General features: G+C 39.4%; 1 long non-coding RNA gene across 3 annotated transcripts in view; it reads right to left on the bottom strand.

The window, feature by feature from the left end:
* Window positions 1-333: 333 nt before the first annotated feature.
* LOC104148584 (uncharacterized) overlaps window positions 334-22,271 on the bottom strand; it is a 136,122-nt gene continuing 114,184 nt past the window's right edge. Inside the window, exons 4-6 of one of the 3 annotated variants that reach the window (XR_011141144.1) lie at window positions 17,131-17,230; window positions 15,573-15,622; window positions 7,617-8,419 (exon numbers count right to left, since the gene is read on the bottom strand). This is a non-coding gene — a long non-coding RNA (uncharacterized lncRNA). Of the gene's footprint in view, window positions 410-7,616; window positions 8,420-15,572; window positions 15,623-17,130; window positions 17,231-22,271 lie in introns of those variants that run through there. The other 2 variants (XR_011141147.1, XR_011141145.1) reach the window with 2 other exon arrangements.

Here is a 22,271-nt window from a genome sequence, read left to right as displayed (position 1 = left end):
GATCTCAGACCCAAATCACTTAGGCTGGGAGAAAAGAAAAAAAGAGGAAGAGACACTTGAAGCTTTGGCATTGGGGAGAGAAGTGTGGGGCCAGAGGGAGGGAGAAAAGTAAAACCATCAGGCACAGCACCCAGAGCGACCATGTGAAAACAAAGTATCCTTGCTCTCAGGTTTTTGCAGGTTATGCAACGGCCAATGTTCATTTTTCATACGTACCTAGTCCTTGAAGAGGAGGCTGGTATCTTAGTCTTCCTTTCTCATGTGAGCGTCCTAATGGCTTCACCACACAATTAAGCTCTCATTTGCAACCCTTTTGGACAATGCACACTCAGTTCACATCTGCACAACAGAAGCTTCCAACAAAATGCATGGGGAGCCATTCTTTTGCCTTGCAGCATACGATATTGTCCTGAAACGTAGGAAGTCTTGGTTTGAATCCAGTTGGTGAGAAGAGGCTAGCACCCCAATCTGCTCCATTTTCAATAGGTGCTGTGATAACAAAGCTGTTTTGTACATAACCTGTGGAAACTCCCCGCTGTGCTGTGAAATACAGGAATAACACACTGCCGAACTTTGCAAAGGACCTCGGTTCTCACTTTCAGGAGAAGGGTTAAGGATTGGCAACCCTAAGTTGGAGGAAGGACTTCCTTACAAACAAAGTACCCCGAGGAATAACAGAGGGAATCAAGGCACATCGTTATCATCTGCCTTTCTGGGCAGCTCCCAGCCGGACTCCCTGCTGGGCGCCCTGAATCGGCTGGCTGCTGCTACCTATGAATCCCATGCTGAAACACCTTGCCCTGGCATGCACCGCATCCCAGAGCCTGCGTGGCCAGTTCGGGGCCTCAGATGCTGCTCTGCCAGGCCAGTGCTAACGGCCTGTGAAGCCCCAAGCTCTGAAATCCTGGATATTTTGCTACAACAGGTGTTTACACCAACACAAAAGCCAATCCTTGTCTTTTTTTTCTTTTTTTTTCTTTTCATTTTTTTCTTTTTTTTTAAACGTAGGAAGCAGGCATAGCATATGCAATTGCATCTTGGCTTCCAGATATACATATTCCTTGCTAATCTGTGATTTTACCTCAAAGTCTTCTTGAATGTTTAACAGATTTCTCGTCTTATATAGCATTTCTAACAAGGAAGCAGGATTTCTGGCCTTCTTTTTTACTCAACTATTGCCTATTAAACCCCACAAAGTGAGTGAAAGCTCAGTTTAACAAAACCTCTGGATGGCTGATGGGGGACAAGTTTCAGCTATCTTAACTAAATGCCAAAGGGACTGAGCCAAGGTCCACTAGATTCAAAAAAACACTCAATGAGAGTCTTATTTTTACTGACTTCAATGAGCTTTAGATAGGGAATTAAGTGTATTTGCTAGAAGCCATAGCAAATGTTCAACCCCCCTTTCGTGAACCTATCACAGGGGAGCACCCAGAGCACATTAATGAGTATTGCATGCTCTTGAAAAGGTTGTTTATATTGGACGCTGCTGTCTTCAGACTTCTCATACTTTCTGTAAGACATTTCCTTTCATTTTCATCTTTGCTTGCAGCCCAGTGGTGATATTTGACGCCCTTCTCCCGTTTATTATGTCCCTGAGCCAAAGAGAAATTCTAACTGCCCTCTTTTTTTTTAAGTCACAAAGTTTGAAACTTGGCATGTATATTCCTTCTGGTGGAAAGTGGTTCTCTGTTAAGATAAGGTGGAGAGATAACAACAGTTTTGTTAGCCAGTTATCACTTTCAGTGCATCTGTGGGCCTTTCACAAAACGTAATAGAGTTTAATACAACCATGTGCAGGACAAAAAACAGGGGTATGAATTAAATTGGCGGCTGCATGATTTGGCGGGGGGGCTAGAATCAAATCTCTCTAAAACTAGTACATACCAAATCTGAAAACACTTTTCTGTATGAAAATTTTCCAAGTATCTAAGGCTCTGCTTGCGCTCATAAGAGTCTCAGTTTTGCTGGAGTTAAAGAACATGGTTGCCAGTATCTATTTCACATCCAATTCCCATATGAATCTCTAAATTACTTGTCAGCAGTCTTCTTCCTACATTGCCTGAGGGCCTCAGTCTTTTACACAAAACACCTACAAGTGTGTGGTAAGTCCAGAACTGGGAGTCGTTCTGCTTGAGAAGGAAACTAGGGAGCTAACATGTTTTCAGTGTGGATATGAGATCAAAATGCTAGAGGAAAAAGTGAAACCCTCCAAACCAAGCCACTGGACCCAAACTTGGCTGCTAAAGCATTTCTCCAGGTACAGTTTCTTTCTCTGCTTGAAAGGATTCAAGCTTTCATCTCCTATATGGATACCCAAGCAAACCACTAGGCTGTTAAGTGAAGAAGCACAGCTGAGTAAGAAAGAAAGTGTTTTTAATCCTTCTTATTCAACCTGTTCTTCCCTGTATAAATAGCCCAAAATGATGAGGGTAGGATTCCCTTAGAGGTTCAGATGAGATTTTCATACTGAACTGCCTTGTTGTCCAAAGAAAACTCTGATCTCCTGAAACAATTAAAGGTGCTGAAGGAAGACTAGGCTATCGCAAGGATTCACTGAAGACTTCCATACCCTGTCCAGCACCCATATCCAATAGGTATCTCAGTATGACAGACATGAGGTTCCTTAAGACAAGTTTTCTGTTCTTCAACAACAAAAGAGAAGACACAAAAACGAGAAGTTGAGTGAAAGTTAACAATCGAGTTATGTGTTTCCTAACTGGCAAATGCCTTGTGCACACAGTAATTGCTTCCTTTCCTTCTCCTCACTAGGAAACAGTAAAATGGAGGGGAGCATGTAGGAGAAGCTTGTGAGGAGTGGAGAGGGCTGTGGTGTAGTGAACAGGAAGGGGACTGTGAGCAAACCCATGAGCTGCAAGGAAAGGAGAAGCCATTCGTGAGAACTGTAGAGGGAAAGACGTGGAAGGAAACCAGGTCCAGGCTCAGAAGTATGAGGACGTTTTGGCATGGATTCTAGTGCCAAAAGGTAGGGAGCAACCTGCTAGCTGATGACCATTGTTGACCCTCATTTTGCAGCCTTCCTCAGCCAATGAATTGAGATACGATAGCACCACAGGCATACGCAACAGCTCTGCTTTTATCCAAGATGTGAGCAGAGGCTAAGTAATGAAAAAGGAGGGTATTACAATAACGTTCGTTATCATTTTAAGGATGAAACTAATGCAGCATGAAAAGGACCAATGGGGGAAAAAAAGAGACTTTTTGGTCTGAAACACACTTCTGTAGAAAAGTTTTCACACTGCTTGCAAACACAGCCAGCAATTCCAATATGCTTCCAAACATGTCTCCTAACTGCAGTTAAAAGAAATAATTGCCCTGACTCCTATGGGGTTTTGAGTCTGGCCTGAAGGGCATTATTCTTATCTGCACTACATTTAAAGCCCTTTGACACAGCCAGAACAGTAAATATGAGCTTAGCGTGCATGAGAGTTGGGCTGTTTGTGAAGAAAGAAGAGTTTCTCTAGAGAAGATCCCTAACACGACAAGACTCTCTTCTCTCTTTCTTTCTCGGATTGCAACCAAAGCAGCCAGTGTGCACCTGGCTGTTTGAGAGCCGATTAGGCCAGCGGGCAAGGCTGTCCAGAGGTCTAAAGTATATTGTCAGCATGCCAGCATATCCACTGTTAGTGACAAGTAAAAGGATGTCTCTAACACTACTCTATGTAAAGGATTATTCAGATACACTTTCCCTGAGTTTATAATTCCCTTGCATAGACAACAAAGAGAAAATATGCTTAAAGCAGAAAAATCAGCTGATGAGTAATTCCTGCTTCAAAATGAGAAAGCAATAGCTATTACCATTCGCATGTTTTGCTCTGTGGGTTTCCTCTACAGAGCGATATTAAACCACTAGCCATTTTGCCTGATGATAATATCCACAAAGTGAATTTCTTCAGACTGGTGCATAAAATTAAAGTTAACTGAAGGTCTGCCGTGGTTAATGAAACCCTGTAAAAATGCAATTCTTCTTCGAGTCCTAAAACACACATACGTATGTGATGATATCAGAGTAGTATGGGTGAAATTATTAGTAGAACACCCATGTGCACACACACACACACACACACACACATTAATCATTACAGTCTATTATGATAAAAAGGATTTGTCACACATAGATATTTGAAAATAAATGGAAATTGTGTTTATGATTCTAGTCATCATGAGGGAAAGAAAGTTTTGCATTTTGTGCAGAATAATTTAGCATGGAGACTAAATTCATCAGGAAGCTAATTTTGTCCTTGTAAAGCAATGTAATATGTGTAAGGCCATCTCTATACGAGATTATTAGATGAGAAAGTAATAATACAGTGTGTTATCTCACATTCCTATGAAGCCAATAAAAAGCTTGTCAAAGTTTATGTAAAAGTTCCTATGATATTCAGCGGCCTTTCTGATGATTCATGAGAAAAACCGATTATGAATTCTCAGAAAATAAATATTTCCTTTCCCAAAGTCAGACTATTCCTAAACAGCTGGTCAGTGTAGTGTAAGCAGTGCCTTGTCCCCTTAAGAGGTACATCTGTATATTACATGGAAAAAACACATAGAAAATGTTACACTCCAAATTGTGTCAGCCTGAAACTAGGAAATGCAACTCTTTTGATTGTGCAGTCTGAATTTGCCCTCCTTGAATACATCCCAGAGCTGGAACAACCCAGGAGTTATGAGAATGGACCTGACTGCGATAAGCTGGCAAATGAACTCAACACCACAATTTAGAATTTAGTCTATGCTGGTGAAAGTAAAAATTCATTAGCTGTTGACAAATAACTATTTGGCCTACATGGAAATGAGCTCGGGTCTCAGTGCAACTCCTATATCATAATCTGCTAATAGTGCTTATACCTTCTTCGTCTCCAAGTACCTCGCAATCTTTACAACGTATTTATCTGCCTAATGCTTTTGCGAGACAGTGATGTGCTGTTTCATCCTGCTTTATAGATTGAGAAGATCAGTTACGCAAATAGGCTCAACAAATCAAAGGACTACTCTGTAAAGGGCTCTTGCATTCAGCCATGTAGCATCTAACTCTCAGCTACCTTGTGCTTAGTTTTCTTGTACACAGGAGAGAAAAAGCAAACATAGTAAGTGATGACATGCTTATAATACTCAGTGGAAAATGCGTAGGACAGATGTGGGGCTTAGGTGCCTGGCTCTGAGCTTGAAGACGATTACCTTTGTTAGTCAGGTTTTACTGCTACAATTTTTTGCCTGGGTTTGGCCATCTATCTAGCTATATGGAGCTCACTAGGGGTCACCTCAGATATCTTCAACAGGAAACTGAATCCAGGTCTCCTTCCTCTCTGAGAACCAGAACATACATCACCTCTCTCCCACATAAGCTGCAATCCCAAATACCAGCCAAATTAACTGTGTCAAAAAAAAAAAAAAAAAAAAAAACCTCAAGGGACTAAAGAGTGGTTCTCCAATCGGGGATATGGTGGCTACAGGGTATGGAGAATATGTCCTTTTGCGATTGCTCCTCCCGTTCTCTCAGTGAAGAAATGACTTTGCTCAGTGCTAGGCTTCAATCTGACATCTTTCATAATGCTAAAATTCATTAATCAACAACGAAAAAAAGAAGATTCCTCTGCTGAGTGCCCAGTATTCCTCCATTGGTTGACATAAGGCTGTTGAAAACGCATGTGTCATTCCTGTGCAATGTGACAGCGTAATTGGACTTGACAAATCAGCGAGTTGCCATATTAAGCCAAGGAAGATTCAAGGACAGACTTACATTTTTTTCAACTTTCAATTTTACTTCATTTTATTTTATTTTATTTATTTAATTTCATTTTTACACTATTTTTCTGTCACATGAGGGTGTATATAGGACCCTTGAAAGCAGCCTAGTGCTCCCATCCCCTTAGCTTTGTTTACAGGTCTAGTGCTTGAACTGTCTGAATAGAGAGAATTATTTTTCCCTCTCTGGTTGAAAATCATGAGACGCCTATAGACTAATGTTAACAGGGATAGGAACAATTAAGCTTTTATCTCGATGGCTAGGGCCCAGGAACACTCCCACAAGTAAAATCCTTTAAGAAAGTCATATCTAGAAGGACATTATATTCCATTTTCATTTGCACTAATATTTAAGGCAAAACTCACAAGGCAGGGAAGTTAGAGCCATATCCAGTGTGTCAATGGTGTCTAAAATTACACGGAAACTCTTCGTGGCTGTAATAGGATGATTCCTTGTACCATGTATGGGCCCATCCATTTTCTACTTAATAAGACCGCATTTAGGCAGCCTCCTCTGGTGAAATTGTGTTTTAGGCTAACTCTAGGGTCTTAATCCAGCAAAGGATCATTTCTGGTCTTGGGCAATCAGCAGGTCCCAACATTAGTTTACTCAATAATTATGTGCCTGACATCTGGTCTGGTGGAGGGCGGTCATTTTTGTGTCTTCCTATAACTTATGCTGCAATACTGCCAAATCCCAGCCTGCTTGTAAGCAAATAAGAAGTGGAAGGATTCTTCTATCTTTTTTTTTTTTTTTTTACCTTTCCTTCTTTCAGGCTTAGTCCCTTTCCTATTTTTATCCCTCATTCTGAGCTTAGTTAGTCTCGTCTCCTTTGTGCTATGCCTGTTATTTTGGGCTATGTCCATCCTTTATGTAATTGCTTCTGAAAGGCTTAAGGTAAACACAGTAGAGCAGACTGATAAACAATCGCTGCAAGAAAGCCAAGTACAATAAAAGATAGCAGCATGGAGCAATATTTGGGAGTAGGATGTAATTTTAAAGGTCAATAATGCGCCAAGGAAATTTCGCCTGAAGCATGGTTCACGTTGATAACAGAGCTGGATTGGTTGTCTTTGGATTTTTTTACCTGCTAAATGAGTTTAACATTCTACCTCTGAGTTTATCATTCTGTCTTCCATATCTTGCTTCAGGCTTTTTCTTTCTTTCTCTCTTTCCTTCTTTCTCTCTTTTTCTTTCTTCCTTTCTCTTTTTTCTCTCTCCTTCTTCCCCTCTTTCTCTCTCTTTCTTTCCCTTTCCCTTTCCCTTTCCCTTTCCCTTTCCCTTTCCTTTTCCCTTTCCCTTTCCCTTTCCCTTTCCCTTTCCCTTTCCCTTTCCCAACAGATTTATCACGGTTTCTAGAATAACTTAGAAAGTCTTGAAGCACATCTGCTTAGTATTTATTGCAATCATTTTTTCATGTCCTAGTCTTCTGCAGAAAATACTGCCTGGATCAGTAAGCCAACAAACAGGGAATAGGTTTTTAATTTCCAGGTGGTATTGCCTGTTGGATAAGTATCTGTACTATCATAGTTGAGTTTTCTGTTATCTGTTTCTATGTGATCTGGGAACAAACTGCTTCAGCCCTCTGTGTTTGTTTCCCTCTCCATCCTTTGTCCATTGTGGCAGTTTCATCCGAAGTTTTAAAGACCGAAATTGTCACGGAGAGACCTTCGTCTCCCCGTGGTCTTCAAGCCCTGCAGTGATTCTGCTAATCATGTTAAAAGCGAGCAATGAAATAAATTCAGGAGAACACAGTGAGTTCTAAGATTTTTTCATTCTGAGTTTTATTGTAAGAACTACAACTATATTTATTTGAATTTTAAAACATATTTAAGTGTTACATCTCACTATAATAAACTTTCAACTTTTAAGATAATAAAAACCCTGACAACAAGGATATAGTAATGACTGCCCAGACTTTAAAGTGACTAAAGGTTCCTCAGTTCTTCACTTCTAAGTTGACACCTTGAGGAAGCCTCATTTTTGAAAGGTGGGTGCCCATATTCATATTTTTTGCCAGTTGAACTATTCAGATTAGGACTCTGAAATCACTGATTACTGCTCCAAATTTGGCAATAAACATCCTAATATAGCAGCAGTTCTTTTATGACTAAAAGAAAATCTACAAATCAAAATAAAATTGCTAATGCTCTGTTGGATTTTATTTGATTTTATTTTTTTCACCAGGGTGCTCAAAGCCCTGTACAAAGACAAGTGAGGGTGGTTAACAGAGTTTGGTTTTGATAACCCCAAGATTTACATTTGCAGATTCTACCTGGTACTCTGCTCTTGTCTATCTATCCGTCCACACGGACAAATTCCCACACCAGTAAGTGCAAATATGGGTGAGAAGAGTAGGGTCTGCCTCTCCTCTTTGTGTACAAAAATGCTCTGTTTTTTTTGATAAGGTATCCTATTTGGTCCCATGCAGCACTTATTCTGTGTACTGGTAAATGACGGCACAAGTTGCTAGTCAATGAGGAACTTGAATAACAAACTATATAATTTTCTTGGTGTGTTTGTGCAATGCTTCCCCCATGTCCTGTGCAGGCCAAGACAGAGTGGCTGCAATTAGGACCTCTCAGGCAGCTCCTTGGCAGGCTCTGCGTTTACTGGATCCACGATAAATCACGATGTTTTTTCTGGCCCAGGCTGTAAGAAAGATAACCGAAAATGATTTCACTAGGCCGTTCTGGCTTTGGCATTTATAGACTCCCTACCTATAACAACATATATTACAGAGACAGATACCACAGCCATATAACAGACTCTGTGCCACAGGCTAGGAGTGGGCACTAGATTATAAGTGCTGAAGCATACGCTATCAAATGCAGCCACATCTGGGGCTGAATGTGGGAACCCTTGCACACAACTTATCTGCTATATAGGACAGACATAACATCATTCACGCAGCAGCATACACTGCTGTTCTGAGATGTGTGAAATGAGTGCTGCCCATGAGTGCATCTGATGCTTTATCGTCCCTTGATAGAATCAGCAGTGTCTACAGTTCCATTGGGAGAATTAGGCATGGCCGGGGGATGTCATTTTAATGAAGACTTAAGGCAGAATTCTGATCCAATTAAAAAGAATCCCTCCATAAAGTATTAAACTAAACCCCATCATTATTACAAAGTTTGAACAGGAATACTACAAGTCTCCTGGGGGAAGTTTTTGAGACTTTTTCTCGTACAGAGCTGGCATGTCTCTGAGGTTCTCCTCAGTCTCCATCAACCTTATTTCTGAAAACAAAGATCAGAAAGAGACTGCATTTGCAATAGAGCTCTTAGCACATCTGACATACAAATGCAAAAGGCAATTAATGCCATCAGCTACAATTAATAGCACTAACAGAACAATGCCCAGGAGGCAGCCACATATGGGTCTTAACACAAGATGATAATCTTAACAAAGAAGGATGAATTTCTTGTATTAACTAATTATGTGTTGCTCTAGGTATTTTCTCTTTTTCCTTGCAATGAAACCTGTATCACAAGGAGGAAGTAAGCCTCCCATTTTTCCTGGTCTACAACTCTAATATTAAAGTCCAACCTGTATATATGCTACTATAAAACTTTGGTAGTTTGCAATTATCCTTATATTAAAGCCAAAATTTTCCTGTGCATACATTTTGCTGTCTCTGCCGTACAACCTCATTTCATACTTCCATTTGTAGTTCAGTAAAATTCAGCAAAAAAACCTCTGACTTTATTTGCATTGTTTCTCCCTCTGTTAATTCCTGAATAATGCAGACATGGACACATGACTGAAAGCATTGAATTGTCACTCACTGGCTGATCCCTAACAATCACCAGTTGGGGTCTCAGTCTATGCAGTCTTAGTTGCAAAATAAAACATGCTGGCTTGAACTGCTTTTGTGGGGGTTTTCTTACGTAATTCGGGTTGGCTGGCAATACTCTCGCTGTTATTATGAAGCTGTGAATTAAATCAACGTGCTGTGCTGTCCAGGATGACCTTATCCGATATAAGCTTCTGAAAGAATTATATTGCCTCATTTCTTTAAGATTTCATAGTACCTAATCCTGGCTGATCAACCTAGACAAAGAACGTTGGTACCCCATACTTCACACTCAAGGATACATTTTATATGTAACGTATACAGACCCCAGATACTACCCCTTAATACGGATGATTATATATAAGGTCTTAATCTTGAACCAAATTCCAGCATAGATAATAGACATGAGGTGGACAAAGTAGCATATGGTCCCAGGCAGGACTCCAGCATCATGTCTCCAGTGCAGAAGAAACTCTAAAACAACATACCTTATATCACTCTAGGTTCACCTTTTCTTTCTTTCTAAATCAGTTCCTTCACCTTAACCAATAATTTCTCGTACTTGTGACTAAGTGCCGTTTGCTCTATCTCTTTCTGGCATTCAGGCATCCTGAACTAAGACAGGCCTATTCATCTTCCTGCATTGCAGATCTGCATAAGTGAACCCACCAGCTTTAATATTATTGGCAGTTTCGATGCACCTAAACACAGTCATGTCTGTAGAGAGTAGTCAGATACTGCTTTTCCATGTCCCCAGAAATGGTTCTTATCTCTGGAAAATGTTCCGGACCAGTCTGAAATAAGCAGGTGTTTTGCTATTGATTCCAAGAGGCCTAAACTTTGGCTGTTGCTCCCTTGATAAAAGCAATATCGCATTTTCAGAATGTAATGACATAAACATGCTTTTATCACACAGCTTATCATGCTCCTCTCTACTCTGTGTACTTTTCGTGTAATAGGTTCTGCACCAGTACTCAAGCCTAAAGAAAGATAAACAGAGCAGGAGTTAAACAAACACACAGAGCTGCTTCCTGCGACAGTGAAACTCAAGAGTGATTCAGAATTTGCAGTTCTGTGGAGGTGACTTCAGTCCTTCCGCTGGCAGAAATGGAGACTTCTTCCCTTGTCTTGTCATTGCACCAGTCTGGCTTCCACCACTCAAGTTTGCTGCTTTTTTGCCAGGCATCTGCCCTGAAGAGGCTCTTTGTCACTTTATGCCTGGGATCCCTGCACACCTCCCTTCTCTTTTTCTGACTGACCTTCACTTCTCCCTGTCCAACAAAATGAAGCTTGAGCATTTACTAGCTGTATTTACAGTGTCATAAAATATTACTTGCTGAGGGACTTACATACCCCAGTATGATTCTGTTTAGTGTAATGGGAAATCACTGTGCAAGAATATAACCCTCCGATTTTTATCTTATGTCCTTGTCTTCCCTTTGTGTCCCATAGTATTCTAATTAAGCTGTAATTTGGAAGCTCTCTAAGATAGGGATATATCTGCTTTTGCTCCTGTAAAGTACTTTATAGCCTGGTGTAAAGACAGACAGAAATTTTGCAAATCAGTTTGCTGGCATGTCACCAATATAGGGGTTGTAAGTTAATACTGAGCTCAGGAAATGGATAGCTCTGTGAAATCTACTTTGTTTTATTGTTAATATGTCTTAAATCCAATCCATTCTCTTCAAGTGTCAGTTATGTCTGTCTGAAGGGCTTTCTAGGACACAGGGAGATAGACTTTGAAAACATACCATTACGGCTTCTTTTCCTATTAATTTCATTGGTGACATCATATTATTCTCAATAACAATTATGATTTGATTTATAAATCTCACACTGGTCATCTGGTCATCCAGGGCTCCATTGTGCTTGCATAACTTACACACCACATTGACCAGAACTGTCTCACTGGGGCATTTTTGTATTATCTATTGGTCTATTAGCATCTATATGTTCTACCTATTATCTTAGTGTTAACTTACAATTTATCGATGGCAGAAAATTTCTTGTTCTCTCGTTGAATAGCATTTAGCCCAGTGAAAACCTAGCCCATAACCTGGACTCCTGTGAGTTGCAAGAATATAAGCCATACATAATAAAAGAGGAGTAATTTGGATCTCAGGAGACTTTTATTGTATTCTTGCTCCTCCTACACATACCCTATGGCTATAGCTATCCTACTACATGGTCCTGATCACATTCATAGGCTTCAAGTCTCATGTCCCTTAAATGGGATGGCTGTATACAAGGCTGCTTTTTGGAGAAGTCTCTAAACCAGGGTACCCAAACCACGCCTCGAGAGCTATCAGGGCCACTTTCATGTCATGGAATTGCCCCAAGGCACGGTTTGGGGTACTGTGCTATAAAAAAAATCGTCCAGGTGATGCCAGGCCAGGGGTCCAGCCATAGCCTCTTTTATTTATTAGTGTAGATATAACCCATGTGCCTTTGACTATGACATTCACCTTTGTGTCCTCTTCTTTGTGCATTTGGGATCTTTTTCTCTTATCTTCCTCTTGTTTTTCTCTTTTCTTTTATATACAATCTACACCGTCCGGTTCTACTTTATCATCATTGACAACCACTATAAAAAGTGCTAACAAGTGGGCTAGAAGGAGGACTGATATAGCCAGATTAAGAGACAATGTGAGTCTGGAGAAGACTGAGGTGAAATCCAGAAGCGATGCTGTGACAATGAAAAAAGAGAGGAGAAAAAGGCATGAAGAAACTAACTCCATCTGCCAAGAAAGGTAGGGAGGAACATCTTTTAGATATATTAGTTTATGACAAGTGCCTCCAACTTATCTAGTAAAATTAAAACATAGCTTCTAGTTTCCTAGGCACGTGCATGTTCTGGGGAGAGACACATTAATTAATACTAAATACCTAACCATTGCCTGCCTCAGCTTTCAAGATGCATTATAAATATTGACAAGAAGGATCATTAAAAACAACACAGATCGAAAGTTCAGCTTGATTTGTAGAAATTGCCTAGAAGCAAAGGTGCTGTGAAGATGGATGAGTTTGTTAAAAAGGAAAGAAGATTTCAAATATCACTTTGTAAGAAAATGAATAGCTCCTTCCTAGCTCTGCAATGTGGGCACAAATACACACATATGCACAGGGCAAAGGAAAAAAAAAAAAAAAGAAAACAAGCTGTTCTCATTATCATGGAAGCCCATAGGCTGCTGAAAAATAGCTTGTGCCTGGCGCTGCCACCTGACAGAAATTTTTCAAGGGCTGGACCACAATTATCAAAAGTTTTTCAGACTGACCTATCATCCGTTCCTGCCTGCCGCTCCCTGCCATGCTGACCTGCTTCTATCTCTGTCCCCTGACTCAAACGGACAGGGAGAAAGCCAACAGTATGACACAGGAAACCTGTGATTTTGCTTCTCTGGAACAGCATGTAATGAGAACCCTTTAGGGTTAGGGTTTTTTAAATCAGAAGTTGAAGTATTTGGAACATTTAAAAAGAAATTTTTAGATCACCCAGTGGAATTAGAAGATGTTCTTTCAACGGGCCGGGGCAGATTTGCTTTTACATCTCTGATCTTATTTTGAAGATCTTCATTCAATTCCATAAAACTGAAAGTTATTTAGGAAGGCATTTAGGATTATATGAACTTCCCATTCACTGTCACACCCATCAGAGATGATGCTTCTGCTGAAACTCCTAATCTTTTGAGGGGAGACTTATAGACTGAAGAATACTTCTGGAAGTCAGGAATGTTATCTATAAAGACTACTTTTTTTTTTTTTCTTCTTGTGATCATAACATATCTCTCTGCCAGAATTCTTTACTTTCTTTATCCTGAACTACAGCTCCTCTCTTGTTTCCTCACTTTGATATTAATATACTGCTGAGTTGAATTCTAATGGTTGGCATAATGATCAATTCCCTGTAAAACATTTTGTGCCCAAAGTGCTGTAGAAATCTTGAAAAATTTTGCTGCTATAAATTGAACAAGTTAGGGGATAACCAACCCCTATTATAACAAATGAATAAAATTTTATTCATCAGAGAAATTTATATGAACTTGAAATTTAATTTAATGCCCCCAAACTCAATAATAATGTTGCAATTGACTTAATCTGGGTGAAGCATCAGTCTTCAGGAAACCCACATGCTACAAAACAGAGGGGGAGCGAAGGTAAATTTACCCAACACCAAGATTTGCTATGAAATCTCCAATGCTCAAGTGATCAGTTGGAATATGTACTTTACAGTTTCATACAAATAAACTGGAACATCATAAACTGTATGGAACTCTTTTTTTATTTCAGAAGGTTCTGGTAATAAACTCTCCAACATCTTGTAAGGTAAGACTGACACAGAATTTTAAGGATGTTTAGACTCCTAATTTAAAAAAAGAAGAAGAAGGAAAAAACACTAGCTCTTTCGGTTTATGCGTCATTATTTCCAGCCTTCTACATTTTTCTCCATAAGCGTTTCTCTCCTTGTCTCCCCAATGGGTTTTGTTAAACTGCTGTTGTACATAAAATATGGATTTTAGTAACATTTGGATACTATTTCCCTTCTCCTCGCATTATGGGACGGGTATTTTCCCAAGACTATGTAAAATAACATAGATCCTCAGATGACATTCTGGCAATAGCTAAAAATCTGGGAAGGGAAGGCAGAGAATTCTTGGGGGAAACTGATGAAAATGTCAAGGAGAAGGGAGGAAACATGTAACATCTCCATTCCTGAAACATACTCACTGACTGACAGGTTACATTTTGCTGTGGATAAAGATGATTGCGTAGATGTTCTACATCATGCAGAAAATGGATGTGCCCACACTGGAATCTTTCTCTCTGTTTTATAAAATACCGTGGAAGCTTTATCACAAACCCATCCATGACTTTGACACTAGTGCTAAATATGCTGTTACAAAACCCAAAATCAATAGGCTAGAAGGAGAAACAATCCTTCAAACCAACCCCAGCTGTCATAGGCACTACTGTGTGACCACATCTTTGTAGCTACATCTGCCAATGATCCATGTAGAAAACTTCCCTGTCAGAAACACCAAGAAGTTCTGCATGAATTCAGAGGCCAGAATAGAGTCAATTATTTGCCTTGAAATAACATATTTCATATTTTTGAAAGTATTTCTGAACAACACATTTCTGAAACGCGAAGAAACAAACGTAGTGAACCAAACACACCTTTACTTTTATAGAGCACTTGGAGGTCTCTTGATTAAAGTGCTGTGTAAACACTGAATGCAATTACATCTAACTATCTGGGAAGCATTATACTACTAATACTATTTTTATTTTCCAGAAAGACTGTGGAATCAAGGTTTTCATTATCTGTGGCCACTTAAGATTCCAAGTTACTTTTGCTAAAGAGGGAATGATAGTTTTGGTGTCTGGGCGAAGTTCCAAACGAGTAATTACATTTTGCAAGCTTACATTCCTCCTCAAGTTTTATATTAGATAAAGTTCTTTTCACTTAGCAATGCTGCTTTTTAAATAATGACATCTAAGCCAGAGGCAGCTGCGTTTCACTGATGGGTAAAATAATTCCTATGTAAATAAAATTTGAATAAAACACGTGCTTTGTGGTTTTCAAAATGCAATGTCCACTCCAACTCATGCTTTTCATCCGTTATATGCATAGAATAAAATCCTATAATGCAGACAAAACAAAAATCCATCAAATCTTTGGCTTCAAGGAACAGCCTAACCACGTGCAATGGGGAAAAATGCTCTGGGCAATTCACATTTTCTTTCAAATGTTTTGTTCATAAACAGCTTTTAATGAAATGGCGTTTAAACTGACTATAGTGCATATAAAAATAAAATAGCTATTCACCTGCTGAAAATCTCATTAGGAAAAGTCCAAATAAAATCAACTGAAATTAATAAATCTGTGATCTTCCTTCAGATATATTTTAGAAGTCTCCAACTCAGTAAATAATTAATTGGCATGAGTTTTTGCTTCAGTTCAGAAATATAAACTCTTGCAGGATAGATTAAATGTGCTTTACTTACTAATGATTCTCAATGCATCAAAGCTGAGAGGCAGCACTAAGGCAGAAGAGCTGAAATGAATAAGTAAAAGGCAACAGTGAAACTGTCAAGCTATACTAAAGTGTTTGCAAATCAGATAGTTCTCGAACACAAAATATAGTTCTGTTCGCAAAGAATAGTTCATAGTGTTGCTGGTGGCAATCTGTAGAACATTACTTAGTACGATGTTATTGCGTTCAATGTTTTATTCCAGATGAGAAGGTATATTTAAAGTTACACAGAGTAATTTCCTTCAGGTGTTTTTTCTGTGAACAATCCTTTTACCAAGAAGAAAAGGAAAGCTGCTCCTACAGCCCTGCTAGGGACAGGAAACACCATCCCTTTGCAGGAAGTGATCCACGTTTGGGAGAAAGGGAAAAAAAAAAAAAAAAGATGATGGCAAACCTGTGCTAGAAGAATATCTCCTTTCTCAAGGCATATTGTCTGCACTAGGCATTTCTGCATGGCGAAAGTGGGCTTGCTTTATTCCTGCCCTTATGCCTTTGATGTGCTGGCGACTCACTCATCCCCATTCAAGCTCCTCTCAGGCCAGGAGCAAATTACCTTTTGCAGTAATATCCAGATACCTGTGACCACTAACACTGCTCTGTGATCCCATTTTTCTAAAATGCTTGGGTTTGTTGGACAAAAAACCCTTGAAAGTTAAGCAGAATAAAGTATAAGTGGTATTATTACTGCCCAATAGTTCTTACTAGGCAAAATCTCGTTACTGATCAATCTCGATACTGATTAAACTGGTCAAATTTCTTAAAATTTAATGGATTTTACATAATCTAGAGTAATTACAGTGTCTTCCCAACTTGTGAAGGTATCTCTAAACTTCCTAAAGGATGTCCTGACTGTGCTGAAGTCAGTGATAATTTCCCCATTTCTTTTGTCAAGCCAGAATTTTGCCCACTCTAAGATGCTTAGATTATTTTACCTTATATTTAAATACATATTTTACTCTATTCCACTCTCCAGAACCAGCTTAGAGTCATGGGGAGCAGCAGCTGGGCATGGGACCACTCTCCCCAGGTCCCATGTTGGATAACTTGGACACTTGGATCCATTTCCCAGCTGCAGATCTCAATTGGTTTTGTTCACATTAAGTCTGGAACTGGGGTTTCCAGCTCAAATGTCAAAGCATTTCATGTTCTCTCAGTGCTAAAACCACTTCAGCTTCTGCTGTGCATGTGGACTTGCTGATCTGGGTTTCTGTCACTTAAGAAATCTCCAGAAACCATCTCTCTGTGGAGGGCATAGCACTTACGTGAGAGGGGATCCCTGCACTTACCTCGATTGCTCACCCTCACCCCTGCCACTGCCAAATGGAGCTAAGCAACATCACTTCAATCAGGGATTTGTCCTAACCTACAAAGATCCCTGATTTGATATGTCAGCTCAGTGAGCGAAGAGAACCAAATGGGCTTTGTACAAACTACTTCAAGTCACTTTCTTTTCTGATCCCCCCTACTGAGGGAAACGCCTCCTTCATTAGCTTTTGAAAAGCAATTAACGAATCAAAGTTTTGACTTACTTAGACTATTAATCCTTCAGAGCAAGGGCAGCTTCTTCCTCTGTCTGAGCAGCATGCAGTACAGCAGGGATCAAATCTTGATGGGGTCATCTGTGTGGTGCTGCATGGTTAAAATATAATGATAATAATAAAAATATCAGAGGCACTTACTGATTGTGGTGCAAGCGTGCAGGTGCTTTCAAGCACGAAAAATTTCCTTCTGTACGTTTACCTTCCTAAAGGCTAGCCAGCCCCTGCTGTGACTGTGAACACACATTTCATTTTGATTAAGGTATATTAGCATTGCAGCCACCTTCTTCACTCAGGAAGTGTGTTCATTTCCCCTGGCTGAATAGGTGTTTTGCATGTTCATTTTAGACACAATCCTAGCTCTATAATCATTGCATAATAATTACTTATTCTTCTGTTTTACCAAGCAATCAAGGGCTAGCACTGTCATAGTAAATAAGTTTACCAAAGAAGCAATCACAGTGAGTCATTTTCATTCATCTAAATGACAGGCACTGATATCAGAATACACCTACGGGCATATTTTAAGTATTAGTAAAGTGATTAAGAGAATAGTGCATTTCAACTATGGACTTTGTTCACAGCTCATTGACAGCTCAAGATGGCATTAATAGTCTTTGTATCAGTACTTGCAAGACTGGTATGATCCCTAGTGAAATATTTCTGCTGGTATCACTGTATATCAGATCAGGCACCTGTATACAACATATAGCAATCCAACTCACTGAGGGGTGTTCCGACATGTATTATATTATAAGGGAGTGTTGAGGGGCATAGTGACTCTTCACTTTATCAAGAATTCACAATATTCCAAATAATAGGAAACATATCCAGAGTCGTGCATGCTTTTCAACTTTAAATCTTTGACTTCTTCCATTGGCATAATGAAAATCGAGTAAATAGCTACAGTGAGCCCTGAACAAGCAGCCCCGAATTCAGCTCCTAGTCCTGGCAAGGACTTACAATATGACCTTGGGCAAGGTCAAGTCCAGATCTTCCGTACCCCAGCTTCCTCATCTGCAGAATGGTAATAACAGTTCCTACTGCACAGAAGGAAGACTGTGGGGCTTAATTAACATCCATAAAGCACCTTGAAATTCTTAGATAAAAGGTGTTGTAAAAGGGCAAATGTAATTACTGTTATTATAGTGGTGTTGCTATAAAATATTCATGGTATAATGGCAAGTCCAGTGAACATTAAGAAGCTTGCAAGATCAATTGCTGTGCATGAATGCACAAGCGCATTAGCAGGTTGTATAAGATGCAAGGCAATTCCCTTCCAACGATCAGGGTCCCATCCTGCAAAGAGCCAAGTGCCCCAATTTTCCACTAGACTTGAGGAGAGGATTTTGAAGATAGAAGGAACGGAGAGCTCTAGCACCTTGCAAGGTCAGGCTCTTAAAAATATTAGAAACTCTCATCATGAAAAAAAATGCTACGAGATTTTCTCATACTGATCAAAAGCACTGCAGTAAACTGTAGTGTATTGATGTGCTGGTACATATCACCAAAGAATGAAGGGCCAGATCCACAACTGATATAAATCATGGCAGTATTTCTAAAGTCAGTGCAGCTATGCTGATTTATGGCAGTGAAGCTCTTGAGAACATAAAGTGTTCTTGAGGGGATTTTTTTTTAAGACATAGATGAGAAATACTTGATAATTCTGTTACCAAATTAAACTAGCTTTGTAAGTATTGAGAAAAAAATTAAAAATACTTTTTAAAGACTCTTTTGCTGTGTATTTAAACAGAAAAAGTGTTGTGATTACTTTATTATTGAAATAGATGTAAAAATTAACTCCTTAGGATTTTAAACAGCAACCGAATGCATTAGGGGTTTAAATTAATACTGTTCCTCCTGTTCCGGAATTTTTTATTACCTAGAGGTTCACAGAACCAGCTGTTTGGTTTGGAGCAAGTTATCATTAATGACTTTCTCACCAGCTGCAAGATTTGCTTAATAACCAACAGTGCTATTATACAATGCAGGTATTTAAGGACTTCTAACTCAAGGACTTCTAAGTGAGGATAATAGTAAAAGTTATATGAAGTCACTGGTAGCACACTGGCTGGCTGCATCTTCTGAGATATCTAGTTTTGACACTCTCAGCAGTACTATCATCACATCTCACCCCTTCTTTACCCCACATCTGAACAGATGTCCACTGCTTTCAGCCTGCTCAAAAGGTGGTACCATCTTTATTTCATGTGAGCATTCACTAGCTCTTCTACCTTCAGGAGTGTTTTGGCATCCTCCCTTTCACTTCATTCCTTCCAATATTCATTTGGCCTTTCCTCAGATTTTAATGGCTTCACATAACAAAGTAAGATTTCCTAAAATATGAATCCCAGTACTGCAAAAGCAATATCAAATCTTGCATTTACTCCAGTAAGATGCTCTGGGACTTTAACGGAATGCTTTTGGGGAAGAGAGCATTTCTCTTTAGCTCCCTGAAACCATCACACTGATGTATAAAGAAAGAGAGATCTCCCAGTGCAAATAAATACAGCTGAAGCAGCCAAAATTTACCTTACTCTCTTGTAAGCCCTGTGTAAAGATTGTGGTTTGGAATATATCCCTGAAGCTCTGGAGAGACTAGGTGTAACTACATTTAAAATTTTTCAGATGATACGTTTCTCCATTAGAAATAGCAGAGTCGAAGCTGTAGTGAGAGGATATATTTATTTTCAGTGAAGATCAATTGGAACCATGAAATCCATGCCTATAAATAATAGAGACCCTGGCTTCCTGACTGCTTGGTAGGTCCAAGAAGCTATGAGTCTGGAGGACTAAGAGTCTGACCTTCACAAGCTTCCTAGGGCTTTGGGATCTCATCTGGCCCATTTTCATAGGACAGATACACCACAGCTCCAAGTCTCTTGAGGTAAAAATCAAATTTCCCAACCTACCAGGTATCTGGCAGCTAACTTGGCCAATTCCCAAGCTCCCGATGTCTTGGCAGTCTGTCTAATATATTTCCAGAGGGGAGAGTGTGCAGGTTCACTTTCTCTAGCCCATCCAAACCAAAAGGCAGCAACAAAGAGGGTGACGGAGCACTGGAACAGGTTGCCCAGAGAGGCTGTGGAGTTTCCTTCCTTGGAGATATTCAAAAGCTGTCTGGACACAGTCCTGGGCAACGTGCTTTAGGTCACCCTGCTCGAGCAGGGGAGTGGGAGTAGATGATCTCCAGACGTCCCTTCCAACTGCAACCATTCAGTGATTCTGTGATTCTTTGAACAATAGGAAGTATATTTCATTTCTGGAGAAACAGAAGTAGTCTTGTTGTGATTATATCTTGATGGATTCAGAATGAAATGTTGGAGTATTAAATTTCTGCAGAAAAAAACCCCAGCAAAATAAAATAATGTATTTTCCTTTTGCCATTGATTTGAGATTCAAAGTTTTCCAAGATTTAAGAATCATCTATAGAACCTGAATTTCCTTTTCCAGGTAGCTCTTGCTTATGGCATGACACATAGCTGACCTTAACAAAGCTCTCTTAGAGTACAGCGACCTGAAGCATTGCTATAATTTATGGCAGATGTCTTGAATTCCTGTTCATAGGCTGCCTAGCATTCATAGTGCTTCTTGCATCTTCTTGCATCTTGGTGTTTCATCAAATCACATTATTATATAAATATGCAAACATAGTATTTAAGCCCATGGGACGACTCTGAGGGAGAAAAAATGCAAAAAGTGACAAAAAAAAGGTATTTAAATATTTAGTGAGAAAATATTAATGATATGGGGATATTCAAGAGAAGAACACAGTGAAATAGTAAGTGCTGTGTATATCAGTAGCTAATAAAAACAGTGGCTCTGGAGGAAGATCTACTGTATGAAATATTAAACGCTCACTGCTTTTGGAAATAACTTCATGCCATAACAAAACATTTTGCTTAGGAGATATTTATGAAACTTTTTTTCATACAATGTTTCATTGATTTCTTTCTCATTTTATAAGGATATTTAGGGAATATAGTTGTGCTATTTTCAGTACAGGGCTGTTCATTTCTGTGTGAATAACTGTGGAAGGTCAGAATCCTCAGATCCATTGGAAGCATTACATCATTCAGAAATAAGCTGATTGCTTCACCAAAGCTACAATTCAAAATGAAAATCTTTTTTTACTTCCTAAAACAAGATCAATCCACATCTAGTGAGCAGAATTACATACAATACCTTCCCACAGAAATTCCAGCCTCTGCAATGACTCAGACCAATAGTTTACTCCTACCAATATCAGTCGCAATCAGAAGGCCTACTGGCAACATTCAGATCAGACATAGGCATAAGTCTTTGTTGAATGTCAGATCTGACCTAATGGACAAGCTCAGCAACAGGCAAGAGGGAAGTAATGTGAGGGAAAAGTGATGTCACGATCCTTACACTTAAGCAGATGGGATAATCCATCTAATCCACCATCCCGATACCTGTAACACTCAGAAAGACTCTGCAAGAAGCGTCTGGAAAACAGAGTCCCATCCTACCATTTAGTAGCATTGACCTCTCTTCCAAATATCATTTGATTTGCCCGAAAATCCTTTCCACTGCACTTCAAAATGCTTCCGTCCTCCATATAGATCTCTTGGTCTTTTCTTCATATACTGAAAAAAATGTCATCTTGCAGTAATGAATTCACAGAACGAATGTTTGAACAATCAGACCTTGTGAACAATGTTTATGCATATGCATTAGCTGCTCTGAAAGTTTTGTTTAATGAATAATCATAAAGATAATGCAATTGATTCCCTGATCCAGGAAGAGTGTCATTTTAGGTCACAGAATTAAGGGATATAACAAATTAGGACATTCCCGGCATGAGAATGACACACAAAGTGATGATAAAGGAAATATCAAAGCTGGAATGCATGGTGTGATAGAAAAGACCACTGGAGGAATTTAAGAAGGGCAAAAAAGAACAAGGAAGGGGGAACTTGTGATGGATTTGATGCCTATAATAAACTATAAAAACACTGGGTTAGGTACAGAGGGGAAAAATAGTCTTGTAGAAAGATATAAGGATGGTCAGCTAAAAATGCATTTCCACAGCCAAGCTCCAGAAGGCTCATTTCAAGAAGTGATAATAATAATTTGGGAACTGTATTTTGTCACGAGCCTAGGCAAGG

This window comes from Struthio camelus, chromosome 4 (genome assembly GCF_040807025.1).
Source record: "Struthio camelus isolate bStrCam1 chromosome 4, bStrCam1.hap1, whole genome shotgun sequence".
Taxonomy (NCBI): Eukaryota; Metazoa; Chordata; class Aves; order Struthioniformes; family Struthionidae; genus Struthio; species Struthio camelus.
This window is presented reverse-complemented; position numbering and strand designations above follow the sequence as displayed.